Below are 20,285 nucleotides of genomic sequence, written 5' to 3' on the forward strand. Positions count from 1 at the left end.
TTATTTATGAAGTATTATTTTGATTTGAAGTGCTGGAATATAGTTTTTCTGGGAATAATTACTAATCTGACTGCTGACTCTAAAATCTCTGCATGTAAACCCCTATCATCCAGCACCAACAGGGATTAGCTGATGCCAGATAAGTAGTTTCCGGTTCCTTGACAGTCATGGTCCTGCTACGGCTCCAGTAATCCGGTGACTTCGGCTGAAGGTGCGCACCCACGCGCCATCAAGCCGGTTGCCGTAAGAGACCTGCGCATGCGCAGTTCACTAAAGACTGAACCATGCATGTGCAGGACTTACGGTGACCAGCGTGATGAGGAATACGGTGCACACATTCAGCTGAAGTCGCCGGATTACCAGGACCATGGAAGGGACCAAGAAAACGCCAGGGGACCTTGCGGGCTATGGGGGGTTGGAGGAAGCCCCAGGTACGTCCGGATTTCATTTTTTCCTTACTGCTCAGGGTCCCTTTAATGTAACGGAGGTCTATTACTGTATAAAGAAGTATAAAAGTCATTTATGCATCCTGCAAGGCCAGGATATGTTTCTGGTTAACCGAGTTATGGATAATGGGGGTTTTACTGTACCTTGCAACTAAACTTAGATACCATAGATTTTTCCTCATTTTGGCCTGGTGCACACCAAAAACCGCTAGCAGATCCGCAAAATCCTAGCAGATTTTGAAACGCTTTTTCTTCTTTTTCTGTAGCGTTTCAGCTAGCGTTTTGCGGTTTTGTGAAGCGTTTTTGGTGTAGTAGATTTCATATATTGTTACAGTAAAGCTGTTACTGAACAGCTACTGTAACAAAAAACGCCTGGCAAACCGCTCTGAAGTGCCGTTCTTCAGAGCGGTTTGCGTTTTTCCTATACTTAACATTGAGGCAGAAACGCCTTCGCAATCAAAAATCTGCAGCAGCCCGGGAGTATGCGTTTCTGCAAAACGCCTCCCGCTCTGGTGTGCACCAGCCCATTGAAATACATTACCCTAGCGGATCCGCACCCGCAAGCGGATCGCAAACCGCAGCCGAACCGCTCTTGTGTGCACTAAGCCATACTGTCCCACTGACATTCGGAACACCATTGTGTCCATGCACAGAGCATGGGAGACCGTAATAAAAATTAGACGGAGGTTATAACATTTATAGCTGTCTTTGCCTCTGCTGCATAGACTGTCCCTGTTACACTTGTAAGCATCAGGCATGATATCTGCCAACAGGGACACAGACAGTAATAACTTTCCTATAGAGCTTCAAACCCTTCCCTCATTCAAAACTACTATGTAACCTTTTTCAAAAGCTAAAGGATGAGTGTGCACATATGTACTAAACCATCCCCAGATGAAGTCTCTACAAATAACATAATAATGCAATACTGAACTTCCCCAGTTACCTACAGTTTACTAGAACCTCCACTGCAGCCTGTACACTGCACACTAGTGATAATATCTGTGTACCTTACCAGATTCTCCATGCCTCTTCCAGCAATCCCCACTACTGCCCAACACTTTGGGCTCTATTCTCAATGACTTCCCGCATGCGTTAAAGTACATGCAGGAAGTTTGCGACCAAAACATCGGCAAGTTCACATTCACAAAGGTTTCCGCATGTTTTCTCTGAATGCGGAAAAAGTGCGGGATTCATGCGGAAAAATTTCCGCAAAAGTCGGTATTTTCTGGAAAAAAAATAAATTCTCAAAACTGTCCAGGCGCATCATTTCGTCATTATTTACCGATTTTTTTTTATCACCTACAAGTAGTAGGTGATATATTCTGCATCCCATTGACTTTAATGAAGTCTGGAGGCTTATGGGCTGTGCTTGCTGGACTTTAACATATTTTTTTTTAAACACTTTTTCATGCGCCCTTTTTACCGCATGTTTTCCGCACGTTTAATGGCTGTTTACGCGTCTTTTTACCGCATGCGGAAAACATGCGGAAAATATTAGTGAATGTGGAAAAAATGCGGAGTTTACCGCTGGCGGAAATTTTTCTGTAAAATTTTGCGGTATTTTTTCATCTTTGTGAATAGAGCCCAATGTAAAAGCTGTACTCACATCTGAGATCTGTAGTTCTGCCTTATCAGTGCTTCCTGCACATCACTTCCTGTTCTTGTCTGAGTGCAGGAAGCAGGAGGGGCAATGGCCGGGAAAAAGCAATCATATCTGATCTACTAGTCATGTAACAACCCATACACAGCGGATGGGTATATAACACAAAGTCAGAGTAGCCGCAGGGTTCTCAGATCTTCTCTGTGGAGGAATCAGTAATATATTTTAATTGGAATTATGAGCAAGGAATAATCTGAGGCTGCTTTATCACAATATCAAAAGCAGACTCGCCATTCCAGCTGTAGGCTTGTTGTCATGGAGAAAGTTGTGCATGTTATACAATGCTGACAGAGGGGAATCCTAGAACCATTCTGATTATGAGCCACAGCTGATCAAGCTCTTCCACCCCGTTACACATGATTTCACCTGCATTATTGGACAATGTGGAATCTGTATTTTGGCCTAGTACACACCAGAGCGGTTCGGTCGCGTTTTCAGATCCGATTGCGGATGTGGAAATGCTAGGGTAATGTATTTCAATGGGCTGGTGCACACCAGAGCGGGAGGCGTTTTGCAGAAACGCATACTCCCGGGCTGCTACAGATTTTGGATTGCGGAGGCGTTTCTGCCTCATTGTAAAGTATAGGAAAAACGCAAACCGCTCTGAAAAATGCTACATCAGAGCGGTTTGCCAGGCGGTTTTTGTTACAGAAGCTGTTCAGTAACAGCTTTACTGTAACAATATCTGTAATCTGCTGTAGGGTTGTCGCGATATACCGGTATCGCGATATATCGCGGTTTCAATGTGCATGGTTATCATTTTGTCAAAATACCGGTTTTTCCACTTCCGCATTTGCCGCCTGTCACCACTCAGCGAGTCGGCTCTCAGGCGCCGGATATGACGCGCGTCCAGTGGTGATGCGGCTGCTGGAACGCAGAGACTTCCTCCCAGGCTCCCACCAGCGGCGCCCTATGCAGAGCACTTCTCCTGAGTAGTCCTGTGCTGGCGTCATCAATGACGCTCGTTCCCGCCCAGCGTCTCTGCACTCTAAGTGAATGAAGCACTGAGGACTGCTGCTGCTGACAAGTGAGTATTTGTCCCCTGACTCCCTTCTCACTCCCTCTGGCTCTCCAACTAATTCTAGCTACATGTATCCCTATGCTGCGGCCACCTACCACTAGCTACACCTATCCCTGGCTACCTATGCTGCGGCCACCTACCACTGGCTACACCTATCCCTGGCTACCTATGCTGCGGCCACCTACCACTGGCTACACCTATCCCTGGCTACCTATGCTGCGGCCACCTACCACTAGCTACACCTATCCCTGGCTCCTATGCTGTGAGCACCTACCACTGGCTACACCTATCCCTGGCTACCTATGCTGCGGCCACCTACCACTGGCTACACTTATCCCTGGCTACCTATGCTGCGGCCACCTACCACTGGCTACACCTATCCCTGGCTACCTATGCTGCGCTACCTACCACTGGCTACACTATCCCTGGCTACCTATGCTGCGCCACCTACCACTGGCTACACCTATCCCTGGCTACCTATGCTGCGCCACCTACCACTGGCTACACCTATCCCTGGCTACCTATGCTGCGCCACCTACCACTGGCTACACCTAATCCCTGGCTACCTATGCTGCGCTACCTACCACTGGCTACACCTATCCCTGGCTACCTAATGCTGCGCCACCTACCACTGGCTACACCTATCTCTGGCTACCTGTGCTGCGCCACCTACCACTGGCTACACCTATTTCTGGCTACCTATGCTGCGCCACCTACCACTGGCTACACCTAATCCCTGGCTACCTAATGCTGCGCCACCTACCACTGGCTACACCTATCTCTGGCTACCTATGCTGCGCCACCTACCACTGGCTACACCTAATCCCTGGCTACCTATGCTGCGCTACCTACCACTGGCTACACCTATCCCTGGCTACCTGTGCTGCACCACCTACCACTGGCTACACCTATCCCTGGCTACCTATGCTGCGCCACCTACCACTGGCTACACCTAATCCCTGGCTACCTATGCTGCGCCACCTACCACTGGCTACACCTATCTCTGGCTACCTATGCTGCGCCACCTACCACTGGCTACACCTATCCCTGGCTACCTGTGCTGCGCCACCTACCACTGGCTACACCTATCTCTGGCTACCTATGCTGCGCCACCTACCACTGGCTACACCTAATCCCTGGCTACCTATGCTGCGCTACCTACCACTGGCTACACCTATCCCTGGCTACCTATGCTGCACCACCTACCACTGGCTACACCTAATCCCTGGCTACCTATGCTGCGCCACCTACCACTGGCTACACCTATCTCTGGCTACCTATGCTGCGCCACCTACCACTGGCTACACCTATCTCTGGCTACCTGTGCTGCGCCACCTACCACTGGCTACACCTATCTCTGGCTACCTATGCTGCGCCACCTACCACTGGCTACACCTAATCCCTGGCTACCTATGCTGCGCTACCTACCACTGGCTACACCTATCCCTGGCTACCTATGCTGCGCCATCTACCACTGGCTATACCTAATCCCTGGCTACCTATGCTGCGCCACCTACCACTGGCTACACCTAATCCCTGGCTACACCTATCTCTGGCTACCTGTGCTGCGCCACCTACCACTGGCTACACCTATTTCTGGCTACCTATGCTGCGCTACCTACCACTGGCTACACCTATCCCTGGCTACCTATGCTGCGCCACCTACCACTGGCTACACCTATTTCTGGCTACCTACCACTGGCTACACCTACCACTGGCTACACCTATTTCTGGCTACCTACCACTGGCTACACCTATCCCTGTCTACCTATGCTGCGCCACCTACCACTGGCTACACCTATCTCTGGCTACCTGTGCTGCGCCACCTACTACTGGCTACACCTATTTCTGGCTACCTATGCTGCGCCACCTACCACTGGCTACACCCATCCCTGGCTACCTATGCTGCGGCCACCTACCACTGGCTACACCTATCTCTGGCTACCTATGCTGCGCCACCTACCACTGGCTACACCCATCCCTGGCTACCTATGCTGCGAGCACCTACCACTGGCTACACCTATCCCTGGCTACCTATGTTGCGCCACCTACACTGGCTACACCTATCCCTGGCTACCTATGCTGCGCCACCTACCACTGGCTACACCTATCCCTGGCTACCTATGCTGCGGCCACCTACCACTGGCTACACCAATCCCTGGCTACCTATGCTGCGCCACCTGCCACTGGCTACACCTATCCCTGGCTGCCTATGCTGCGCCACCTACCACTGGCTACACCTATCCCTGGCTACCTAATGCTGCGCCACCTACCACTGGCTACACCAATCCCTGGCTACCTGTGCTGCGGCTACATACCACTGACTACACCTATCCCTGGATACCTATGCTGCGGCCACCTACCATTAGCTACACCTATCCCTGGCTACCTGTGCTGCGGCCACCTACCACTGGCTACACCTATCTCTGGCTACCTATGCTGCGGCACCTACCACTGGCTACACCTATACCTGGCTACCTATGCTGCGCCACCTACCACTGGCTACACCTATCCCTGGCTACCTATGCTGAGCCACCTACCACTGGCTACACCAATCCCTGGCTACCTGTGCTGCGGCCACCTACCACTGGCTACACCTATCCCTGGCTACCTATGCTGCGGCCACCTACCATTAGCTACACCTATCCCTGGCTACCTACTACACTGCGGCCACCTACCACTGGCTACACCTACCACTGGCTACCTGTGCTGCGGCCACCTACCACTGGCTACCTATGCTGTGGCCACCTACCACTGGCTACACCTATCCCTGGCTACCTGTGCTGTGGTTATCTACCACTGGCTACACCTATCCCTGGATACCTATGCTGCAGCCACCTATTACTGGCGGGTGGGGGCACATTATTTAACCAGCTGAGCGGTCTGGACGAGCTCAGCTCGTCCAACACCGCCAGCGGCTGCCGCTCAGGCCCTGCTGGGCCGATTTTGATGAAATAAAAAGCAGCACACGCAGCCGGCACTTTGCCAGCCGCGTGTGCTGCCTGATCGCCGCCGCTCTGCGGCGATTCGCCGCGAGCAGCGGCGAAAGAGGGCCCCCCTAGCCGCCTGAGCCCTGCGCAGCCGGAACAAAAAGTTCCGGCCAGCGCTAAGGGCTGGATCGGAGGCGGCTGACGTCAGGACGTCGGCTGACGTCGATGACGTCACTCCGCTCGTCGCTATGGCGACGATATAAGCAAAACAAGGAAGGCCGCTCATTGCGGCCTTCCTTGTTTATTCTGGGCGCCGGAGGCGATCGGAAGATCGCCTCCGGAGCGCCCTCTAGTGGGCTTTCATGCAGCCAACTTTCAGTTGGCTGCATGAAATAGTTTTTTTTTTATTTAAAAAAAACCCTCCCGCAGCCACCCTGGCGATTTAATCAGAACGCCAGGGTGGTTAATGTAAGGGGGTGGGGCCCAGGTCCAAATAATTGTTTAATACCTAATACCGTCATACCGTGGTATTTTTTTTGACGGTTATCATACCGTGGAATTTCATACTGTTGCAACCCTAATCTGCTGTACCAAAAACCGCAGCACAAAACCGCACAAAAACATAAGAAAAAACGCTAGCGTTTTGCGGATCTGCGTGCGGTTTTTGGTGTGCACCAGGCCTTTGTGTGCATTTCTATCTTTGCAACACTAGTAGAAAAATTTTTACACTCACCCCCAGATCCACAAAGGTCTTCACAGCATTTTTTACAAGACACAAGGTGGCGCTCTCAGCTAGGAGGAAAAGAGAGAATAGAATAAATAAAATATGTGTCAAGATGGGTTACAGACACAAAGCCAACATGAAATGCTAGGGACACACTTCCTATCAGATCGAGAGGTCGCACCGATTATACCAGACTTATCCGATCTGCTCCAGATCAATTACAGGATCTATTTTATGTAGTAATGATCTGAAAAATCATTCCTGTTATCAATGGTGAGTAGTTTGGGCATGTACACCACATAATGTAGCTCCCCTTCAGATTACCTGTCGCTCTAACAGGAAATTGTATTGTGTGCACCCAGCATTACACACAGGAGTCTAATCCTGGGAAAAGAGGTGAGTGGACTCACCTGGAAAACCCACGCGTAGCGCCCAAAAACGGGCGTGGTTAAGCATGATGTGGGCGTGGTCATGGGTGGGGCCAAATATACATGACCTTAGCAGTGGTGTAAAAGGTCTGCCGGGGAAGTTTGAGCTCTGCCGTAGTGTATCCCCCCAAAATAGATGTAATCTGACAGCATTTCACCAAAAAGACACATAATCTGGTAGAAGTTCCTCAAAAATACAGATAATATGGCAGTGGTTCCCCCAAAATAGACAATGTGGCAGCAGCAGTTCCCCCAACATACACATAATTTGGAAGCAGTTCCCCAAAATATGCAAAACCTGGCAGCGGATCACCCAAAATGCACGTAACACCCAAAATACATATAATCTGGCAGCAGCAGTCCCCCAAACATACACAATCTGGCAGCAGTTCCCCAAAATACGCTGAATCTGGCAGCAGCCGTTCCCCTAACATACACATAATCTGGCAGCTGTTCCCCAAAATACATAACAGCGATTCCACAAAAATGCAGATAATCTGACAGCAGTTCCCCCAAAATAGGTACCCCTGCATAGGTAGCCATGTCTATAGGTGTCCCCAGTATAAGTAGCCATGAGTATAGTAGTCCCCAGTATATGTAGCCAGAGGTATATGTGCCCAGTATATGTAGTCAGGGGTATATGTCCCAGTATATGTAGCCAGGGGTATATGTCCCCAGTATATGTAGCCAGGGGTATATGTCCCCAGTATATGTAGCCAGGGGGTATATGTCCCCAGTATATGTAGCCAGGGGGTATATGTCCCCAGTATATGTAGCCAGGGGGTATATGTCCCCAGTATATGTAGCCAGGGGTATATGTGCCCAGTATATGTAGTCAGGGGTATATGTGCCCAGTATATGTAGCCAGGGGTATATGTGCCCAGTATATGTAGCCAGGGGTATATGTCCCCAGTATATGTAGCCAGGGGGTATATGTCCCCAGTATATGTAGCCAGAGGTATATGTGCCCAGTATATGTAGTCAGGGGTATATGTCCCAGTATATGTAGTCAGGGGTATATATGTCCCAGTATATGTAGCCAGGGGTATATGTCCCCAGTATATGTAGCCAGGGGGTATATGTCCCCAGTATATGTAGCCAGGGGTATATGTGCCCAGTATATGTAGCCAGGGGTATATGTGCCCAGTATATGTAGCCAGGGGTATATGTGCCCAGTATATGTAGCCAGGGGTATATGTCCCCAGTATATGTAGCCAGGGGGTATATGTCCCCAGTATATGTAGCCAGAGGTATATGTGCCCAGTATATGTAGCCAGGGGTATATGTCCCAGTATATGTAGTCAGGGGTATATGTCCCAGTATATGTAGTCAGGGGTATATGTCCCAGTATATGTAGCCAGGGGTATATGTCCCCAGTATATGTAGCCAGGGGGTATATGTCCCCAGTATATGTAGCCAGGGGGTATATGTCCCCAGTATATGTAGCCAGGGGGTATATGTCCCCAGTATATGTAGCCAGGGGTATGTGTGCCCAGTATATGTAGCCAGGGGTATATGTGCCCAGTATATGTAGCCAGGGGTATATGTGCCCAGTATATGTAGCCAGGGGTATATGTGCCCAGTATATGTAGCCAGGGGGTATATGTGCCCAGTATATGTAACCAGGGGTATATGTCCCCAGTATATGTAGTCAGGGGTATGTGTCCCCAGTATATGTAGCCAGGGGTATGTGTCCCCAGTATATGTAGCCAGGGGGTATGTGTCCCCAGTATATGTAGCCAGGGGGTATGTGTCCCCAGTATATGTAGCCAGGGGTATATGTGCCCAGTATATGTAGCCAGGGGTATATGTGCCCAGTATACAGTGGGTTGCAAAAGTATTTGGCCCCCTTGAAGTTTTCCACATTTTGTCACATTACTGCCACAAACATGCATCAATTTTATTGGAATTCCACATGAAAGACCAATACAAAGTGGTGTATATGTGAGAAGTGGATCGAAAATCATACAACTGTCACGATCTGTGACGATAGGTGGACGCAGAGAGTGTCTGATTACCGGTAATCTGCAGTATCACCGACACACAGACGTATATCTGATTATGGGTGAGCTGCAGTCTCACCGACAATCCGATATATAAACTAACCTCTGCCCACTCAAGGTATATAGTGATTGGTGCAACAGTAATAGGCACTACGCAGTGGCGAGACACACTGCTAGCGACAACTTCCGTCCAGCGGCAAGGGCCCGCTGGAGGAGGATAGTGAAACAAGCAAAATTCGGCAACAGAGTATCAATAAAGCAAGGTACAGAATCAGGAGGCTAGGACGGAGTCTAATAACGAGCCGAGGTTCGGCAACAGGAGATCGGAATATCAAGGTACAGTATCACAGATCAGAGGCGAAAACGAGAGGTATAGCAAGGTCGGCAACAGGAGATCAGATTGGCAGAAGTACAAGAGGATTAGGCAAGAGCAAGGTCAAGAACGAGCAAAAAGGTCAAAGGCACAGATAAATCACAATGGTATGTTTCTTCCAGTACTTATATATTGGCAGTACCAATATATAAGTATACTGTGGATCCGAGAGCTAACACAGGTGTGATCGCTACAGCGGACACAGAATACTGACAGTCTGCTGCTTAAATGCAGACTGTCACTTCAGCAAACTCCACCCCCCCCGATGATGTCAGGAAGGAGGCGGCAACTGTCCCGGCAGCCTGCTCATGTGATTTTCCTCCTCAGGGCATAAAGGGCGTGACGCTCCGTGCGTGCGCGCGTTGCCCTGCCCTGCTGAGACATGCTCCTGGTGGTACGCTGAGCGGAGGAGGATGCCGCCGGGACAGACCGGAAGTTCGGGGTCCCGATGACGTCAGCCGCGAGCGCGGCGTTCGCACTACCGCTGGTGGTGGGGGTGAGTCCATGCCTGACAACATCATTCCAAACATTTTTTACAAATAACTGCAAAGTGGGGGGTATGCGTAATTATTCAGACCCGAGTCAATACTTTGTAGAACCACCTTTTGCTGCAATTACAGCTGCCAGTCTTTTAGGGTATGTCTCTACAAGCTTTGCACATCTAGAGACTGAAATCCTTGCCTATTCTTCTTTGCAAAACAGCTCCAGATCAGTCAGATTAGATGGACAGCGTTTGTGAACAGCAGTTTTCAGATCTTGCCACAGATTCTCGTTTGGATTTAGATCTGGACTTTGACTGGGCCATTCTAACACATAGCTATGTTTTGTTTTAAACCATTCCATTGTTGCTCTGGCTTTGTTTAGGGTCGTTGTCCTGCTGGAAGGTGAACCTCCGCCCCAGTCTCAAGTCTTTTGCAGACTCCAAGAGGTTTTCTTCCAAGATTGCCCTGTATTTGGCTCCATCCATCTTCCCATGAACTCTGACCAGCTTCCCTGTCCCTGCTGAAGAGAAGCACCCCCAGAGCATGACCGGGCCACAGCAACTCCAACACAGCAGGTCTTGCAAGGTGTTCCTGGTATCCACTGGTCGATGCCTATAAAAAGTGGTCCAAGGAAAGACAGCTGGTCAACGGATAACATGCCATGGCTGCCCAGGGCTTGACAAGGTTTGTGGGGAAATGAAGCTAGCCCCTGTGGCCTTATCCCACCACTGCAGCACGGACTGCTGGAAAACGTATAACTGGTCATGAGCCAACAGTATCCTGACATTGCAGCTTGCTGAATATGGGGCTGCCTATGAGGAAGATCCCAGTAGACCACTGAAAGCACCTACCATGGGCACATGAGTCAGAACTGGACCATAGAGCAATGGAAGATGGTGACTTGGTCTTTGGTTTTGAAATTCCAACAGAACATCTGTGGGATATGCTGGGAAAACAAGATCCATCCATGCAGACCCCACCTCACACCTTTACAAGCTAGGATATGCAGCTAATTTTAACTTTTTGCCGACTGCTCCACGTCAATTGGCGTGAACGCAGCGGCAGCCCCAGGACCGCTCAACGCCAATTGGCATGACGTCCTGGGGGCGGAAATTGCAGGGGATCACATGCGCCGATGAGATCGCCGCTAGGAGACTGCTAGATGGCAAAACCACCATTTACATGTTGCAGCGCTGCGATGTACGGCAGCGCTGTCCCCCTATGAGGCTCAGGAGCGATCCGCTGTCATAGGCTGAAGCTTATAACAGCCAATCGCTGCCACTGGCTGGCGGAGGAAGGGTGGGGGGTAAAAAAATAGGAAAATTTATAAAAAAAAATGTATAAACAAATAAAAAAATAAATAAACATGCTGGCAGCGATCAGAGCCCACCAACAGAAATCTTTGTTAGTGGGCAGAAAAGGCGGGGGCAGGTGAAAATCACTTGTGAGCTGAGTTGTCCGGCCCTGCAGCAAGGCCTTAAAGCTGCAGTGGCCTAATTTGTAAAACATAGCCTGGTCACTAGAGGGGGGTGTAAGCCTACAGTCCTTAAGTGGTTTAACACACTTAAAGCGGACCTGCACTCAGAACTTCCTCTCTGCTCTAAAAGATAATCAACAACATAATAACCTTTAAAGAAAAACAATTCTTTATTACAGCTTACGGAGGTCCTACAATAAATCTGCAGTGTGTCTACTTCATGCTTTTAAGGAAGCGGAGAAAGGGTTAACATCCCGTGTTTACATATTAGCGGTGTCTGTGGAGATTGATGAATTCCTGGGCTGACACAGCTGAGAGATGAAATTACACTTGTGATCACTTGATTGAGGGGAAATTAGGCGGGCTCTTTTCTCTAATAACACTCAGGGGGCATTCTTCTCTGTTTTCCTTCTGCCCTGCGTAAGAGTGCAGTTCCACTTTAAGTATATTGACACTTTAAAGTGAGGAAGAGGAAAGTCTCTGAATCCTATAGAGGCTTCCCGGATCCTCTTGGCTCCAGCCGCAGCTCGCCGGGACCCTCCTTAACATTTGGGCTGCCCTCCTCTTCTAGCTTGAGTGTGGCCGTACTGCAACAATAGGCGCAGTACACCCCCGCTTATGCCTGAAGAGGTGCGCAGGCCTGATGTTCCTACCATAAAGCCCTCTTCCGAGAGCCTGCGTTTGGCAACAGGGGACTGGAGGATGCAATGGGAAGCCTCTACAGCAGGAGTGTCCAAACTTTTGAGGCCTAGGGCCATATCGCTGTTCTTGAGAGTGCTAGGGGGCCAAACTAGCAAAATTAAACTCATTTTTGCTGATTGCTGCTACGTACACCCCTGCATGCGGCACCGCAGCTACAGCCTGTGGGCCACATGGAATTAACAACTGCAAAGAGCTTTGGGAGACACCAGAAATGGCTCGGCGGGCCATATGTGGACCCCGGGTCAGAATTTGCAAATGATTGCTCTATAGGATCCAGAGGATTCACCCTTCTTAGGTAAGTATGCGCTATTGCTTCGGGTACACTTTAAGGTCACGTTGTGCTTTTCATGAAAGCTGGAGGAGCAATTAATACAAGTATTAAGCTGTTACAATATAAAAGAACTGCTGTGATTTTTATCACTCAACCAAGTGACGGCTGATTGGATCCTGGCCTTTTGTCTGTTTGAATCTCACTATTCACACAGATAATAGCGGCTTCAGGCCTGATCTACCCTCTCTGGCATTAAAAACATCCTCTTCTTAGCCAGAGTGGTGTGCTTTGTTTAAGGACGTGTTTAACCACTTGACCACTGCGGGGTGTTTCCCCTTTAGGGCCAGAGAAATTTTCACCTTTCAGCGCTCCTCCCTTTCTTTCACCAATAACTTAATCACTACTTATCACAACAAATCATCTACTTATCACAACAACTGCCTAATAGCGGCTTCAGGCCTGATCTACCCTCTCTGGCATTAAAAACATCCTCTTCTTAGCCAGAGTGGAGTGCTTTGTTTAAGGACGTGTTTAACCACTTGACCACTGCGGGGTGTTTCCCCTTTAGGGCCAGAGAAATTTTCACCTTTCAGCGCTCCTCCCTTTCTTTCACCAATAACTTAATCACTACTTATCACAACAAATCATCTACATCTTGAGTGGTACATTATGCTAAGAATTATTTTATTCTAAATGCATTTTAATGGGAATAATAATAAAAAAGTGGAAAATAAATATTTCAGTTTTCGGCCATTCTAGTCATAAAATAAAACGTTCTACTGTAGATAAAAGCCACACATTTTATTTGCCCATTTGTCACGGTTATTGCAACATTTAAAATATTTCCCTATTTCCATTTGCCGGGCTGTCCTGCTGGTCATCTGCCTCTAATATTTTTAGTCATAGACCCTGAACAAGCATGCAGATCAGGTCTTTCTGACTGGATTATCCACATGCTTGTTGCAGGTGTGTGATTCAGACACTACTGCAGCAAAAGGGATCAGCAGGACTGCCAGGCAACTAGTATTGTTTAACTACCTAACAACCACATCACGCCAATGGGCGTGACCGTGGCGACAGCCCCAGGACCGCCTAACGCCATTTCCTGGGGCCGGCTACTGCAGGAGATCGCGCGCGTGGATGCGGGTGCATCTCCGCTTGGAAGGCAGAGCTCCGCCCAGCCTTCAGTCCTCGAGCAGCGCTGCAGTGGGGACAGCCGTGTGAAACGACTGTCCCTCTGTGGGACACAGGAGCGATGGGCAGTTATAGGCTGAAGCCTATCACAGCCAATCGCTGTAATAGGCTGGCCGGGGGAGGGAGGGAAGGTTGGAAAAATTAAAGAAAAATACACCTTTTTATTAAAAATAAATATTTGTCAAAAAAAATAAACATCTGAGGGGCGATCAGACCCCACCAACAGAGCTCTGTTGGTGGGGAGAAAAAGGGGGTGGGCGGAATCACTTGTGTGCTGTGCTGTGTTGTGTGGCCTTGAAGCGAGCACTTAAAGCTGCAGTGGCCCTTTTAGTAAGAAATGGCCTGGTCTTTAGGGGGGGTTAGCACTGTGGTCCTCAAGTGGTTAAAGTGGACCTGAACTCTTGAACAGGACAGAAATAAAACAGAGAAATGCACCCTGTATGTGTTTAGAGAGGTAAGCTTGTCTAATTCTCCCTCATCTGTGTCTAATCACAACTATAATTTGATCTCTCCCCTGGGTCAGCTGACTGTCACTGCAGATAAGGTCATTTGAAAGCACAGAATGTTAACAATATTTCCGCTTCCATGAAAGCAGGAAGTAGAAACACTGAAGATTTATTGTAGAATTTGTATCAGCTGTGACAAAGAAACACAAGGGGGGAACGAGGAGCCCAAATATTGATAAAACAAATTTGTTGTCATTTGTAAGTGCTGAGTGGATCTGTCAAAAAAAAAAATCTGTCTTATCAGTCTGCCGACAGACTGTACACACATCCTGCTGTCGGCAGAACGTCCGCCCAGCGGGAAGGTCTGACGGACTCGTGTTACAATAGTACGTGTGTACACACCTCAAAGAGACTCTGAAGTCTCAAAAAAAAAACCACGTATTTTTATTTAATAAATATGTTTGATATTTTAGCCCTAACTAAATCCCCCCGAACTCCCCGGGGGGCAATCCGGGAAGCGCTTCCATGTGAGGCAGGGCTATGAGCTGCAGCCCTGCCTCACACGCGTCAGTCAGCGGCGGATCGCTGCCTCTCCCCCTCCCCTCTCAGCCTTCCTTCACTGAGGGGCGGGGGAGAGGCGGAGATCAGCCGCTGACAGACGCGTGTGAGGCAGGGGTATGAGCTGCAGCTCTGCCTCACACGCGTCTGTCAGCGGCGGATCGCTGCCTTTCCCCCTCCCCTCTCAGTCTTCCTTCACTGAGGGGCGGGGGAGAGGCGGAGATCTGCCGCTGACAGACGCGTGTGAGGCAGGGCTGCAGCTCATACCCCTGCCTCACATGGAAGCTAATGCTGGCAACCCATGACCAAGAAAGACGTGGATTTTGCAGGGGAGAGGGAGGGCGCGTTAGGGGGATTTAGATAGTTTAAAGCGGCGGGGATGAGGCGGTTTAGTTAGGGCTAAGGTATTCATCATAATTCTTAAATAAAAATATGTTTTTTTAGAGACTTCAGAGTCTCTTTAAGGGGCCAGTGAGTGTCTCCTCTTAACCAAATAGCCGTGATTATGCTTCTATGCATACCCACGGCGTCTGATAAGGGTGCCTGTAAAGCTGACCTGAACTCAGAACTTCCTCTATGCTCTAAACGATGTACAACAGCATAACTTTTAAAGAAAAACATTTCTTTGTTACAGCTGATACACATCCTGCAATAAATCTGTTTCTACTTCCTGCTTTCATGGAAGCAGACCTGTAATTATCCTGTGCTTTCCAATGATCTTATCTGCCGTGGCAGTCAGGTGACACAGGGGATAGATCAAATTACAACTTGTGATTAGACACAACTGAGGGGTAATAAGTCAGGCTAAACTCTCTAAATACATACAGGGTGCATTCTATATAATAAACCCTAACCGCCCTTGCGTCATTCTCCTCCTGTCCGTGTTTTCTGGCTACTGCGCATGTGTAGCCGACAGGAGGAGAAGGACAGGGGGGCGGGCGGCTTATTCAGAAAGAGCCAAGCGCCCGTCTGTAAATAGGCCTTATGCCTAGTTTCTATATGTTTTTCTTCCGTCAAGTGCAAGAGTTCAGGTCCACTTTAAAGGGAACATGACAGTGGTGGGGGAAAAAAAGTCATACATACCTGGAGCCTCCTCCAGCCCCTTTGCTATCCTCCTGGCCTGCCTCAATCTGCCGCTATGGCCTTTGCACATGCGCGGCTCGTCCACGTTCCCGCTCCCCATCGTGCTCCCGTCACCAGGAGCATACAGTGCCTGCGCAGTACTACAGTACAGGTGCAGAACGCTCCTGGAGTTAGGAGTGCGATGGCAGTGAATGCAAAGCTGAACTTCAGAGGACCCTAGCAGCAGATCGAGGTGTCCCGGGAGGACAGTGAGGAAGCCTCGGGTATGTATGAATCTTTCCCCCTCCCCAGTATCGGGTACACTTTAAACATGTTTTCCGCATGCAAAAAATAACTGACAGCAGAGTGCAGCACTGTGTGTGTTTTTGCTATCAATTACATTAGCAGCTATAAAAAAAAAAAAAAAGCGCATGTTATTCCACATGCAAGCACACATGGAGTTTTATACATACCTGGGGCTTCCTCCAGCCTCCTCCATGCAGATCGTTTTTTTTTTTTTTAGCTCACAACTGTCCTTTTAAAGAGAATCTGAAGTCTACTAAAAACAAGGTTTTTACTATAAAAACCTCTTTAACCTAATTGCCCTTCCTAAAACGCTGCATCCCCGCGGCTGAAAACGCCATAAATCAGCCCAAATTACCTTAGGGACATCGCGGGGCTCCCTCCGCATAGAGGAAGAGCTTTCAGCTGCAGCTCTGCCTCCATGCGCGTCCATCAGCGCGGATCACCGCCTCGGCGGAGATATGCGCGGATTGACGCGCATGGAGGCAGAGCTGCAGCTGAAAGCTCTGCTTCCTTAGGGCAGCAACATCCACGACCTAGAAAGTCATGGATTTTGCCATAAGGGATTAGGGGTGATTTATGGCGTTTTCAGGCGCGCACAAGCTTGTGCTGACTTATGCAATAAAATTAAAAACTGCGTTGTGATGATGGTGTGCTGACCTAAATTCATTTGCAACTATTGATATTTGGGTGACATGGCTTAGCACCCAGGTTCAGCACCCAACACTCGGGCAAGGTGTGCCACTCCAGAAATGTTTGTGCACCATTCCAGTGCTGGGTCCCTCTTTGGTCCAATGTTTCTTCACTGTGCAACCATGGCCGTGAGTATGTCTGTACTGGGCATGTGCAAAAAAGGATCGATCATGCATGCCGAGTAGAACTGATGCTGAGAATACATGGTTAGATAGTTGCGCCGGTGTAATGCCGATTTATGCTTCCTATCGAGACATGCTGCAATCCGATCTGGGCATGTGCACCAGCACTTGAGCTCAGTTTGCCTGATATCCTTCCGCCGGCTTGTCGATACTAACTACTACTAAGCATCCCATGGGAGCAGGTTAGGAGAGGTTGTAGGTTAGTGTTAGGAGTAGAAAAGGGAGGTTAGCGTTAGGAGAACAAATGGGAGGGTTAGTGTTAGGATAGGAGAGGGGGTAGAGTTAGGGTTACGAGTGGAGAAGGGTGAGTAAGTTAGGCAGACCTGTATCATATCCCGATAAAATTGCATATTTAGACACCTTGACTAATCGATTGACGCTACCAGATTAGCCCAGGTAGTACATTTCAACAAAGTAGGACAACTCGGCACTACACCGGATTGAGCCGCTGGCTCGATCCCGGCGCATCCCTGCTTGTCCCCGCCGGCGCCTGGATTGATCCCCGCTCGTCCCCTCGGGCGCTCCTTCCGCTCGTTTTCTGCCCATTGTCACATGCCCAGTACAAATGTGCTCACCCACGGCCGCCCTAACCCTCCTGCTATACGTTTGATAGTGAATGTAAGCTGATTCGACAGGTAGGTTATTTCGTCGGTACACCGCCCTTGTGCACTGAACAAGCCAGAAGGGGACCCAGGTCACCACATACTCGGGCTGTAAAGCAGCAGAAGGTATTCCCAGCAGGCACATCTGCTCCTCCAGGCAACGTGATATCTCCTCTCTTATCTGCACAGGAGAGGCTGCACTGAAGAGTAGTGTTGTCCGGATCATGAACGATTCGGATCTTTGATCCGAATCTATTTTATGAGTCGATCATCCGAATCATCAAAATGAGTGATTCGGATCGCAAAAGGGGCGGAGCCAGGAGCGACACGCCCCCTCTCAGCGGGCAGCGGGGTCCTGGAAGCAGGGATCGCTCTGTTGTATGGGAGCCAGCCTTGCAGGGAGACAGGTAGATGAGAGAGAGGGGACATGGGTGCCACTGCCAGATATGTGTAGAGCACACATACTGGCTATAACGTGCTGCTCATTACAGGCTGTCTGTTCCGTAGTGCTGCACAGTGATCACATGGGAAACTTTTGGCTCAGCACAGCTCAGTGACTTTGCAGACAGTGTGATTGAAAGGCAATATAATCCTCCTGCACTCGGCACTAAACAGCTGCACTTCACTTCTGGGAATGCTTTCTTTCACTGTGCGACCTTTTCTTTCAGAGTACACAGATGAGCATATAGGTGAAATATATGTAAAGCACATGACTTCAGCATGTGGGTATTACGTGCAAACATTTCTGCTCTCTGCTCGTCCCTCCTCCCTTCTCTGTCCACTCCCTGCCCTCTGTCCATCTTCTCCCCTTCTCTGTGTGTCCACCCCCCTCCCCTTCTCCTGTCCACAGACCTGTCCTGCTGTTCATTTCACCCCCGAATGCTTCCAGTAGTAAAATGATCCGAGATTCGGATCAAAGATCCGGATCTCTTCAATGATCCGATTCGAATCATCCGGATCATTGAAAAGATCCGAACTTCCCATCTCTACCCCCCTCTCCTTCTCCTGTCCACAGACCTGTCCTGCTGTTCATTTCACCCCCGAATGCTTCCGGTAGTAAAATGATCCGAGATTCGGATCAAAGATCCGGATCTCTTCAATGATCCGATTCGAATCATCCGGATCATTGAAAAGATCCGAACTTCCCATCTCTACTGAAGAGCCCTCTCCACTGTCCAGTGAAGGGGTTACTATGCTATCCCGGTGGTAGAGAGGGGAGAGAGCATCCTAAACTGTGCAGGGAGATGTCGCCCTGCGGCCTCCGTCCAGCCGCTGCAGGCTTCCATCAGCTCAGCAAACTCTCTCCTGTGCATGCCAGTCACTCACATCACATCCTCATGTTACACACACTTGTCGTTCACTTCTCTCTGGCTGCTTGCAGGAGATTGTCTCATGTGGGGGCGGGGCCAAGACGGAGGGAAAAAGAAACTGGCGACATCATTGGCCAGGGGGGGGGGGGCAAAGGCTGAGGCTAAGCTGCGCTGATTGGTTTAGCAGAGCTGAGGGGCGGGACTCTTGTCTGCAGGCTCAGCAGGAAACACATATTTATGGACATTGCAGCGATTAGTACTGAAATCCCGGACACAGAAAAGTAACACTATTTATAGAATGTTTGATAATTAACATGGTTGGCAATGTGTTGTGGGCGGGGTTTGGTGCTTACATCATCATCATCTAGCTCAGCCTGCAGCTATCCTTATGGGCTGAGGCTGAGCCTGTCACACGAAACCACATCGCCCCCTGGCCAATCACTGGCAGGGGGCGTGGATTTGATGTGAAAAGGTGGGAGGTTTGAGTAGTACTTCTGTAGTGTGCATGGGGATCAGCTGATAGTCTGGCGTGTAGTGCTCACAGCCTGCCTGTCATCCTATGCGTCCTCCAACAGCAGCAGCCAGCCTCATGCCTCCTCCAGCAGCAGAAGCCAGCCTCATGCCTCCTCCAGCAGCAGAAGCCAGCCTCATGCCTCCTCCTCCAGCAGCAGCAGCAGCAGCAGAAGCCAGCCTCATGCCTCCTCCTCCAGCAGCAGCAGCAGAAGCCAGCCTCATGCCTCCTGCAGCAGCAGCAGCCAGCCTCATGCCTCCTGCAGCAGCAGCAGCCAGCCTCATGCCTCCTGCAGCAGCAGAAGCCAGCCTCATGCCTCCTCCAGCAGCAGAAGCCAGCCTCATGCCTCCTCCAGCAGCAGCAGAAGCCAGCCTCATGCCTCCTCCAGCAGCAGCAGAAGCCAGCCTCATGCATCCTCCAGCAGCAACAGCAGCAGCAGCCAGCCTCATGCCTCCTCCAGCAGCAGCAGCCAGCCTCATGCCTCCTCCAGCAGCAGCAGCAGAAGCCCGCCTCATGCCTCCTCCAGCAGCAGCAGCAGAAGCCAGCCTCATGCCTCCTCCAGCAGCAACAGCAGCAGAAGCCAGCCTCATGCCTCCTCCAGCAGCAGCAGCAGCAGAAGCCAGCCTCATGCCTCCTCCAGCAGCAGCAGCAGCAGAAGCCTGCCTCATGCCTCCTCCAGCAGCAGCAGCAGAAGCCAGCCTCATGCCTCCTCCAGCAGCAGCAGCAGAAGCCAGCCTCATGCCTCCTCCAGCAGCAGCAGCAGCAGAAGCCAGCCTCATGCTTCCTCCAGCAGCAGTAGCAGCAGAAGCCAGCCTCATGCCTCCTCCAGCAGTAGCAGCAGAAGCCAGCCTCATGCCTCCTCCAGCAGCAGCAGCAGAAGCCAGCCTCATGCCTCCTCCAGCAG

The 20,285-nt window shown here is 50.0% G+C and overlaps 1 long non-coding RNA gene across 1 annotated transcript in view; it reads right to left on the reverse strand.

Annotated features, from left to right (window-relative positions):
- Positions 1 to 17,762, reverse strand: part of LOC137525406 (uncharacterized) — a 28,885-nt gene extending 11,123 nt beyond the window's left edge. The window contains exons 1-2 of the long non-coding RNA XR_011022918.1: positions 17,665 to 17,762; positions 6,794 to 6,852 (exon numbers count right to left, since the gene is read on the reverse strand). This is a non-coding gene — a long non-coding RNA (uncharacterized lncRNA). The remainder of the gene's footprint in view (positions 1 to 6,793; positions 6,853 to 17,664) is intronic.
- Positions 17,763 to 20,285: the final 2,523 nt, after the last annotated feature.

This window comes from Hyperolius riggenbachi, chromosome 7, assembly GCF_040937935.1.
Source record: "Hyperolius riggenbachi isolate aHypRig1 chromosome 7, aHypRig1.pri, whole genome shotgun sequence".
NCBI lineage: Eukaryota > Metazoa > Chordata > Amphibia > Anura > Hyperoliidae > Hyperolius > Hyperolius riggenbachi.